General features: G+C 48.6%; 1 pseudogene; it reads right to left on the bottom strand.

Annotated features, from left to right (window-relative positions):
* Nucleotides 1–6,134: 6,134 nt before the first annotated feature.
* LOC124790422 lies at nt 6,135–6,251 on the bottom strand (annotated as a pseudogene).
* Between the last annotated feature and the right edge of the window lie 5,085 nt (nt 6,252–11,336).

Below are 11,336 nucleotides of genomic sequence, written 5' to 3'. Positions count from 1 at the left end.
TCAAGATATTGGCTCCGAGGCCGATCAATAGTACTATGGACGTACAGGCCCTCTCAGTAAGGTGACCTAAGGCCGTCGTACCGAACAGAGTTTGTATTGAAAAAAAGAGTGGGAATAATATGGTGTATTGGAGTCCCGAATAAAACCAACATTCTTTCAGAAAAAAAGTGTGTTGCATTTCTTATTGAACGCCCCTCGTCCAACTAAAGATGAGTAACACTGTACTATAAATATACATGATAAGGAGTCTGTGCTTTGAAAGCAAAATATGAAGACTTTCCTAGCGGCTTGCTAGGCCTAACGCAAGAAAGGATTTTCTGTTGGGGTTATCTCCCTTAGACTTTTGGAGTTTCTCGTCCACCACAAGGCAGTGGTTGCCTTCTGAAGCGGTTCAAATGGCTCTGAGCACTATGGGACTTAACACCTGAGGTCATCAGTCGCCTAGAACTTAGAACTACCTAAACCTAACTAACCTAAGGACATCACACACATCCATGTCCGAGGCAGGATTCGAACCTCTGACAGTAGCAGTCACGCGGTTCCAGACTGAAGCGCCTAGAACCGCTCGGCCACAACGGCCGACGGTTCCCTTCTCATTTAATCCCCAGAAAGGAGGGTTGCCTCATCTGTCAGCTTCGCCATTCCGAAGTCTTTCTTCTCCGCCGTTGCTGCCATTGAGGTCTTCACCCATAAGCCTGGGTATGGGTTCAGTGTTATACCCCACGGGAATTGGTCCCTACCTGAACTCAGCCATCCTATCACTCCGGCCCACTGAAGTGTAGGATGCCCACCCAAACGGCGTGGACGCGCCAGACAGGAATTATCCCAGTGGTGGAATAGGGAAGGGGACCCTACCTCCCTCGACCCGGGTTAATGATTGTGTATGGTGCCACAGTCAGAGGCAGAGGAAGATGTACAGTTACAACTTGATGCATGGGAGGAAATAATGAAGAGGTATGGATTAAAAATGAATGAAGATAAGAGTGAAGTAACGGTATTTGGAAGAGACAAAGGGATCAACGGAAATACTACTTTGAATGTAGAACCCCTCAGAGAGGTAGGCAGTTTCGCTTATTTACGGAGTGAAATATCTAGTGATGGAAGAATAACCAACGAAATTAATAGGAGGTTACAGAAGGGAGGAAATTTCTACCAAACAATAAAACAACTGGTCTGGAATAATCAACTTTCAGAAAAAGTAAAACTCCTTATATATAAGAGTTATTACTTCCCTATTGTCACCTATGGAGGAGAAACATGGACAAAGACAGAAAGGGACTCGAGCAGACTGCAAGCAGGGGAAATGAAATTTCTCAGAGCAGTTAAGGGAAAAACAAGAATGGACAGAGTAAGGAACGTAGATATCAGAAAGGACCTTAAACAAGAAAGTATGAGAGAAGAAATTGAAAGAAAAGAGATTAAAATGGTACAGGCATTTTAAGAGGATGTGTGGGCAGAGACTCCCCAGAATTATGGAAGAACTAAAGATGGATGGAAAAAGACCTAGAGGGCCTCCAAGAAGACGGTGGAAAACGGGAGTGAGAATATCTGTGGAAAGGAGAGGTATGACCTGTCAGCAAGAGGAGGAAGAAAAGTGGTGGGAGGACCGAGCCAAATGGAGAGGACTCGTCAGCACCCAGATCGGGCAGTAGCTGGAGCGGGATCCGGATATAGAGAGATGACTCAAATGGGTCTAAGCACTATGGCACTTAAATATCCGATGATGGCGGCTTCAGTTTCACCGAAACCGGTAATCATGGAATACAAAGAATTCCTGCGATCTTGGCTACCAGTTTATTGTTCTATCAAATGTTCCCAACTTCAAACCCCTTTATCCCACTTCCAGCCTATGGGTTTATTAGACTCTCAGGCATTTCTTCCAGTCCGCAGTTCGTGGTCGCGCGGTAGCGTTCTCGCTTCCCGCACCCGGGTTCCCGGGTTCGATTCCCGGCGGGGTCAGGGATTTTCACTGCCTCGTGATGACTGCGTGTTGTGTGATGTCCTTAGGTTAGTTAGGTTTCAGTAGTTCTCAGTTCTAGGGGACTGATGACCATAGCTGTTAAGTCCCATAGTGCTCAGAGCCATTTGAACCATTTCTTCCTGAGGAGGCATCTCACTGTCAGATCATGCTGAATGAAATATATTACATCGCCGGTAGTTCAATTAGTAATGGAACTCATTTTTTTCTCGGCTAACTTCGGTTGAAAAAATGCAGAATTTGTTGAGGGACATCGTGCAATGTTGGAATGTGCGGACACCCTCGTTCGAGGTGATCAAAATGGTTCAAATGGCTTCAAGCAAGGTCATCGGTCCCCTAAACTTAGAACTACTTAAACCTAACTAACCTAAGGACATCACACACATCCATGCCCGAGTCAGGATTCGAACCTGCGACCATAGCGGCCGCGCGGTTTCGGACTGAAACCCCTAGAACCGCTCGACCACGACAGTCGATCCTCTCAGTGACTCTTCATTAAATGAAACTATCGGTGACTGACGCCTATGAACTGTTGTCAAGCTATAGTGGAGTGTCAGTCTCTTACTTGTGGCCAATCCGAGGCCAGGAAAGCGAGCGTTACCACAAAAGGCCACGATATGACCAACCATTGAGAGGTGAGAAAATAGTCTTCACATGAGCAATGACGCGCCTGCTGGGATGGCCGAGCGGTTCTAGGCGCTTCAGTCCGGAACCGCGCGACTGCTACAGTTGCAGATTCGAATCCTGCCTCGGGCATGGATGTGTGTGATGTCATTAGGTTAGTTAGGTTTAAGTAGTTCTAAGTTCTAGGGGACTGATGACCTGAGATGTTGAACCATTTGAGCAATGACGCCTTCTCCCGCGCCACGACGCAGTACGCTATGCAATACAGGACACAGTTACAGCTTGCACCAGGCTAATTAGCCATAGATATTACAGGGTTTATAAACATTAAATTGAACCGTCGGATGGTGAAAAAACTGGTCTGATGACACATCTCTTGCTCCATACCGCTGGGAGGTACGTGAGGCAGATATCGGATGGAAAGACCAGGTGGCCCAGGACGTAGCCTATTCGTACAACAGAGCGGACGCCGAGTTTCCACTGCCGGCTGGCGCTGCATTCAGGGCTGTCCGCGCCCGGCTGCGGCTCTTTTACCCGGCGCTGCTGATGAGCACAAAACGGCCACGCCACGCCTCGCCGGTGCATGGGGTGGGGGCGGCCCGCGTGAGTGCGGCATCTCCGGCCGGCAATTTGCTTTCGTACCGCGGGCTGCCAAATTACCTCCAAGCGAACGTAACGTACTGCCAAAAGCCCGCCGCAGAATGCGTGCGCGTATGGGGACGCTGGGAATATGAAAATGCCCGCCTCCGCGTTGATTTGCACGCGTGTAGCTTTGGTACGCTAGCGTAAATGAAAAGGGCTCTGACGCGTCGTAACCGTTATATTTCTTCGGTGACTGTCGTTGGCGTAATGCGTAAGCGGAATGGGAGAAATCTGAATGACAAAGAAAGGAGGAAGATCCAGACAAAGGGAGTTGGCTGTAATATTACTGTATGGTGATGAAGGTTCAAATGGCTCTGAGCACTATGCGACTTAACTTCTGAGGTCATCAGTCGCCTAGATCTTAGAACTAATTAAACCTAACTAACCTAAGGACATCACACACATCCATGCCCGAGGGAGGATTCGAACCTGCGACCATAGCGGCCGCTCGGTTCCAGACTGAAGCGCCTAGAACCGCACGGCCACTCCGGCCGGCTATGGTGTAGAAGGCTGTTAGTTTCATATTCCTCTGCTGCCAACGAGGGACAAGACTCATGACTAGTCAATCTCGGAAATGAGTGTGGCAGTTAACTCGGAAGAAAAGCAGTAAAATGCAATTGGAAGCACGACAAACGCAAAGAAAGGGAAGCTAATACTGAAAGGTCCATGTGATTATTGTAAGCCGTCTCCTACTGTCTATTAAATTCTCTCTATTAAATTCCTTAGTCTCTGGAAATGGCGTCATTCCAGTCATACTGGACACGTTAGTGTATGTTGAAATGAGTATTTTGAAAACAATTTATTTTCCAACACATTCGCTCACTATTTGAATAAGAAATTACGGCCTTGCCAGTCACCGTCTTCAAAATAAGACTGATAGCAAAAGGATGAAAACACCAGTAGGTAGTGCTGAATCTATTGTATAATCATATTGCTTGACTACTACAATGGTGCCGAACACTTAACGACGAAAGAAATGTGGTGGTACTAGAGTTGTGCTCTACTAAAACAACGGTTCGATAATTTTGGTACATTTGATAAATAACGTAGGAAGTGGTAGCATTAGGTGTAGTGCTGCTAGCATTGTCCAGCCAGAACATGCACTACACCTCAGACATGTTTATGAAGTAAAGATTTACTGTCGGCCGCATTTCGTTTGGTTTGCATTGTACTGCGCCGCATGCCATAGCAAGAACACCGCACAGCATTTTTAAAGCTTTCACAAGAGGCGTTTACTTACTGGGATATTTTATGAGCGGCATCCCATGTTCCAGTCGGTACCAAAGACCAGTCAATGTGAAAATGCCTAAATCAAGATGAAATACGTTACTGGGAAAGAAAAAATTTTAACACTGCGGTCAAGACTGCTTGCTTCTTCACGTACTAGTTGCTGTACCAAACGCGGAATGAACTGGAAAAAGTTATAGTTAATTGTGCATTTTACATCCTTACAAAATATAAATTGCGTTTCATAAGCACGAAAAGTTAGTCGATCGCGTAATTTCTGCGCTTTTGCGGAACCAAAGCAATTACTATTGATGCAAGTGCATTTTACATGCACAAACATAATCTGTATAATTGTTATTGTTTTTTTTGTGAATGGAGCGTTCTTCGTCAAAATCGAAGCAAGGTTTTCCTGTTATTACTGATAAGTGCGAAAGTTATTTGTGATTAAGAGGAACATGTTTTATACAAGTTCGGCGAAGCATTCAAGTGATGCTTGATTTGTATTTGTGTCACTGCTTTTTCACAACATTCCTCTGTTTCGCGGTAGAAATCAGCTATTTTCGAATAAAACCTGAATTAAACATCGACAGTTTCAGTTTTGTTGTTAATAATGTTTATGCTTAGGTAAAAGGCAGGAGGATGACTAAGCAGAAAAATATGTTCCGTAGGCTGCCCGGCCCTTTATATATGTTCACTTAGTGTTTAGATGGTTCGCCGTTCACCGCTTCCAGTTTCTAGGTGAATCTAGTAAGACATCAATGGCATACGTCAAGAAAACGATCGAAATAAGTTAACGCCCGATAGGTATGCAACACACCTAACTACAGTTAATACGGACAGATCTTAACTAACCAAGTGTGGTGGGTAAACTTCTGTGATCTACGTGTACTTGGGCCGGCCGCTGTGGCCCAACTGTTGTAGGCGCTTAACCCGGAACCGCGTTGCTGTTGCGGTTGCAGGTTCGAATCCTGCCTCGGACATGCATGTGTGTGATGTCCTTAGGTTGGTTAGGTTTAAGTAGTTCTAAGTCTAGGGGACTGATCTCAGATATTAAGTCCCATTGTGCTTAGAGCCAGTTGAACCATTTGAACTTATACCTATTATGACGTGACAAAAGTCATAGGATACATTCTAATATCGTTTAGGACTTCCATTTGTTTGGTATAATGCAGCAACTCGACGAGGCATGGACAACAAATCGTTGGAAGTTCCCTTCAGAAATATTGAGCCGTTATGTCTCTATAGCCGCTCATAACTGTGAAAATGTTACTGGTGCACGATTTTGGTAACGAACTGTCCTCTCGGTTACGCCCCAAAAACGTTCGCTGGCATTCATGTCGGGCAGTTTCAGTAACAAAACCATTCGCTCGAATTCTCTAGAACGTTCTTCAAACCAATTGCGAATAGTTGTGAGCCGGTGACATGGCGCAGTCTCGCCCATAAAAGTGATGTATACAAAAATCACTCCGTCTGCAGGCCACCAGTGGCCCATCGGGACCATCCGACCGCCGTGTCATCCTCAGTTGAGGATGCGGATAGGAGGGGCGTGTGGTCAGCACACCGCTCTCCCAGTCGTTACGATGGTTTTCTTTGACCAGAGCCGCTACTATTCGGTCGAGTAGCTCCTCAATTGGCATCACCAGGCTGAGTGCACCCCGAAAAATGGCAACAGCGCATGGCGGCTGGATGGTCACCCATCCAAGTGCCGTCCACGCCCGACAGCGCTTAACTTCGGTGATCTCACGGGAACCGGTGTACCCACTGCGGCAAGGCCGTTGCCAAAAGTGAAGTATACGAATGGCTGTAAATGGTCTCCAAGTAGACGAACATAACCATTTCCAGTCAATGATCGGTTCGCGCCATTCAGAGGACTCAGTCCTCTCCATGTAAACACAGACCGCACCATTATGGAGTTACCACCTCGCTCGCACAGTGCCTTGTTGACAACTTGGGTCCATGGCTTCGTCGTGTCTGCGTCACACTCGAAACCTATCATCAACTCTTACCAACTGAAATCGGGACTCATCTGACTAGGCTACAGTTTTCCAGTCGTCTAGGGTCCAACCGATATGTTCACGAACCAAGGACAGGCGCTGCAGGCGATGTCGTGCAGATAGCAAAGGAGCTCGCGTCGGTCGTCTGCTACCAAAACCCATTACAGAGAAATTTCGTCGCACTGTCATAATAGATATGTTCCTCGTACGTTCAACATTGATTTCTGCTGTTATTTCATGTAGTGAACGCCGATGTTCTCGGTCAAGTAAAGGCCGTCGGCCATTGCGTTGTCCATTGTATTTTCGGCACAGTTTTGACACTGTGGAGTGCGGAATCCAAAAAGATTTCCGAAATGGAATGTCCTATGCTGTCTAACTCCACCTGCCATTGTGCTTTCGGAGTCTGCTAATTACGTCATGAGGACATATCATTTCGGAAACCTTTTCACACGAATCACCTGAGTACAAATGATAGCTCCGTCAAGGCACTGCCCTTTTATACCTTCCGTACACGATCCTGCAGCCATCTGTATATGTGCATATCGCTGTCGAAACTTCCTGTCAGATTAAAACTGTGAGCCGGACCGAGACTCGAACTCGGGACCTTTACTTTTCGCAGGCAAGTGCTCTACCAACTGAGCTACCCAAGCACGACTCACGCCCCGTCCTCACAGCTTCACTTCTGCCAGTATCTCGTCTCCTACCTTCCAAACTTTACAGAAGCTCTCCTGCGAATCTTGCAGAACTAGCACTCCTGAAAGAAAGGATATTGCGGAGACATGGCTTAGCCACAGCCTTGAGGATATTTCCAGAATGCGTTTTTCACTCTGCAGCGGAGGGTGCACTGATATGAAACTTCCTGGCCGCGCGAAAGGCAACGGTCCCGAGTTCGAGTCTCGGTCCGGCTCACAGTTTTAATCTGCCAGGAAGGTTCACAATCAGCGCACACTCCGCTGCAGAGTGAAAATCGCATTCTGCATATCTCTATCCCTTGACTTTCCAGTGTGGCCGTGACACGTGCTACAAAATTGAGCAGCGCGAATTATTTTGTGCGAGCGCGAGAGCGTGGCGGTCCGTGGGCTTCGCCTGCGGGTGGCCAGCGGGTGATTTAATGCGGCACGGCTGGGTGGCCGCGGCCGCGGCTGCAGCTGCAGCTGCGCGCGGCTTTATCAGCTGGCGGGCCGTCCATCAGCTGCGGACACGCTCACCTGCACAGCACGCACCCGTCCGTCATCGGCGCGCGCCGCCCGACGCGTGTCGGAGCTCCGCCGGCCGTCAGCCGTTTGACGTATCGCGCGCTCCCTCGCTACACCCCACCGACCTTCCTCGGGTCTTAGGCCGTGTTCACAGCGGCGCTGACAATGGTCACCGGTCGCTGGACACCGTCGCCAGAGGTCGTCCCATAACTTTTGCACTGTCCTCCAAAGATTGCAGTACCAACATGGCATTCGGCAATGTGCATCGATACTACAGACATTAGCGATGTCTCACTAAAGTCCACAAAGATGAATGCGCGAGGCCCTCTCGCTTAGTACAGCAGCGCACTCATACAGAGGTCAATATAGATCCGAGCATGGAAGTGAATTGCCCCACTTCGTGACTTCAGCTGAAGCACTCAATATCATCGAGTAGGACTCAAGTGCACTACTGGCATCTAAATTGCTACACCAAGAAGAAATGCAGATGATAAACGGATATTCATTAGACAAATATATTATACTAGAACTGACATGTGATTACATTTTCACGCAATTTGGGTGCATAGATCCTGAGAAATCAGTACCCTGAACAACGACATCTGGCCGTAATAGCGGAGTTGATACGCCTGGGCATTGAGTCAAACAGAGCTTGGATGGCGTGTATAGATACAGCTGCCCATGCAGCTTCAATACGATACCACAGTTCATCAAGAGTAGTGACTGGCGTATTGTGACGAGCCAGTTGCTCGGCCACCATTGACCAGACGTTTCAATTGGTGAGAGATCTGGAGAATGTGCTGGCCAGGGCAGCAGTCGAACATTTTCTGTATCCAGAAAGGCCCGTACAGGACCTGCAACATGCTGTCGTGCATTATCCTGCTGAAATGTAGAGTTTCGCAGGGATCGAATGAAGGGTAGAGCCACGGGTCGTAACACATCTGAAATGTAACGTCCACTGTTCAAAGTGTCGTCAATACAAACAAGAGGTGACCGAGGCGTATAACCAATGGCACCCCATACCATCACGCCGGGTGATACACCAGTATGGCGATGACGAATACACGCTTCCAATGTGCGTTCACCGCGATGTCGCCAGAAACGGATGCGACCATCATGATGCTGTAAACAGACCTGGATTCATCCGAAAAAATGACGTTTCGCCATTCGTGCACCCAGGTTCGTCGTTGAGTACACGGTCGCTGGCGCTCCTATCTGTGATGCAGCGTCAAGGGTAACCGCAGCCATGGTCTCCGAGCTGATAGTCCATGCAACTGCAAACGTCGTCGAACTGTTCGTGCAGATGGTTGTCGTCTTGCAAAACATCCCACATCTGTTGACTCAGGGATCGAAACGTGGCTGCACGATCCATTACAGCCATGCGGATAAGACGCCAGTCATTTCGACTGCTAGTGATACGAGGCAGTTGGGATCCAGCACGGCGTTCCGTATTACCCTCCTTAACCCACCAATTCCATATTCTGCTAACAGTCATTGGATCTTGACCAACGCGAGCAGCAGTGTCGCGATACGATAAACCGCAATCGAGACAGGCTACAATCCAACCTTTATCAAAGTCGGACACATGATGGTGCACATTTCTCCTCCTTACCCGACGCATCACAACAACGTTCCACCAGGTATCTCCGGTCAAGTGCTGTTTGTGTGTGAGAAATAGGTTGGAAAGTTTCCTCATGTCAGCACGTTGTAGGTGTCGCCACCGGCGCCAGCCTTGTGTGAATGCTCTGAAAAGCTAATCATTTGCATATCACAGCATCTTCTTCCTGTCGGTTAAAATTCTCGTCTGTAGCACGTCATCTTCGTGGTGTAGCAATTTTGATGGACAGTAGTGTATAAATCAACTCTCAGACGGCAAAGTACTTCTGTAAATTTTGAGCATTCTGCTTCTAGAGAACAGTTCGTTAATTAGTTCATCATGTGCTGCTTTAATAGTCAATGACAGCTCTAAATTTATAAACACACCTGTGGCAAGTGATTGCATCAAGTTAAGTAAATATTATTATCATTCACGTAATGAAGTGAAGTAATATTCCGTATATTGTGCAGATGAGCCATTTACCAGTGGAATGGATGAACTCACACTTGTGGCCAGGTAATTGCAGTCCCATCTGGTCGTAAGAAATTCGGCCGACAGCGTGGTCACAATATGTCCGATCTCCTTCGTAAGTTTTTAGTGGCTTTGAGGAGGTGATAAGCTATTCTAACCCTCATCTGACTCGAAAAGAATATAGAGAGGACTGTTAACTTTTTTCTCAGTTATTACAATAGCTAGGCAAGTTTTAGGGATATATACACTCCTGGAAATGGAAAAAAGAACACATTGACACCGGTGTGTCAGACCCACCATACTTGCTCCGGACACTGCGAGAGGGCTGTACAAGCAATGATCACACGCACGGCACAGCGGACACACCAGGAACCGCGGTGTTGGCCGTCGAATGGCGCTAGCTGCGCAGCATTTGCGCACCGCCGCCGTCAGTGTCAGCCAGTTTGCCGTGGCATACGGAGCTCCATCGCAGTCTTTAACACTGGTAGCATGCCGCGACAGCGTGGACGTGAACCGTATGTGCAGTTGACGGACTTTGAGCGAGGGCGTATAGTGGGCATGCGGGAGGCCGGGTGGACGTACCGCCGAATTGCTCAACACGTGTGGCGTGAGGTCTCCACAGTACATCGATGTTGTCGCCAGTGGTCGGCGGAAGGTGCACGTGCCCGTCGACCTGGGACCGGACCGCAGCGACGCACGGATGCACGCCAAGACCGTAGGATCCTACGCAGTGCCGTAGGGGACCGCATCGCCACTTCCCAGCAAATTAGGGACACTGTTGCTCCTGGGATATCGGCGAGGACCATTCGCAACCGTCTCCATGAAGCTGGGCTACGGTCCCGCACACCGTTAGGCCGTCTTCCGCTCACGCCCCAACATCGTGCAGCCCGCCTCCAGTGGTGTCGCGACAGGCGTGAATGGAGGGACGAATGGAGACGTGTCGTCTTCAGCGATGAGAGTCGCTTCTGCCTTGGTGCCAATGATGGTCGTATGCGTTTTTGGCGCCGTGCAGGTGAGCGCCACAATCAGGACTGCATACGACCGAGGCACACAGGGCCAACACCCGGCATCATGGTGTGGGGAGCGATCTCCTACACTGGCCGTACACCACTGGTGATCGTCGTGGGGACACTGAATAGTGCACGGTATATCCAAACCGTCATCGAACCCATCGTTCTACCATTCCTAGACCGGCAAAGGAACTTGCTGTTCCAACAGGACAATGCACGTCCGCATGTATCCTGTGCCACCCAACGTGCTCTAGAAGGTGTAAGTCAACTACCCTGGCCAGCAAGATCTCCGGATCTGTCCCCCATTGAGCATGTTTGGGACTGGATGAAGCGTCGTCTCACGCGGTCTGCACGTCCAGCACGAACGCTGGTCCAACTGAGGCGCCAGGTGGAAATGGCATGGCAAGCCGTTCCACAGGACTACATCCAGCATCTCTACGATCGTCTCCACGAGAGAATAGCAGCCTGGATTGCTGCGAAAGGTGGATATACACTGTACTAGTGCCGACATTGTGCATGCTCTGTTGCCTGTGTCTATGCGCCTGTGGTTCTGTCAGTGTGATCATGTGATGTATCTGACCCCAGGAAAGTGTCAAT

The sequence above is a fragment of the Schistocerca piceifrons genome, chromosome 3 (assembly GCF_021461385.2).
Source record: "Schistocerca piceifrons isolate TAMUIC-IGC-003096 chromosome 3, iqSchPice1.1, whole genome shotgun sequence".
In the NCBI taxonomy this organism is placed as follows: Eukaryota; Metazoa; Arthropoda; class Insecta; order Orthoptera; family Acrididae; genus Schistocerca; species Schistocerca piceifrons.
This window is presented reverse-complemented; position numbering and strand designations above follow the sequence as displayed.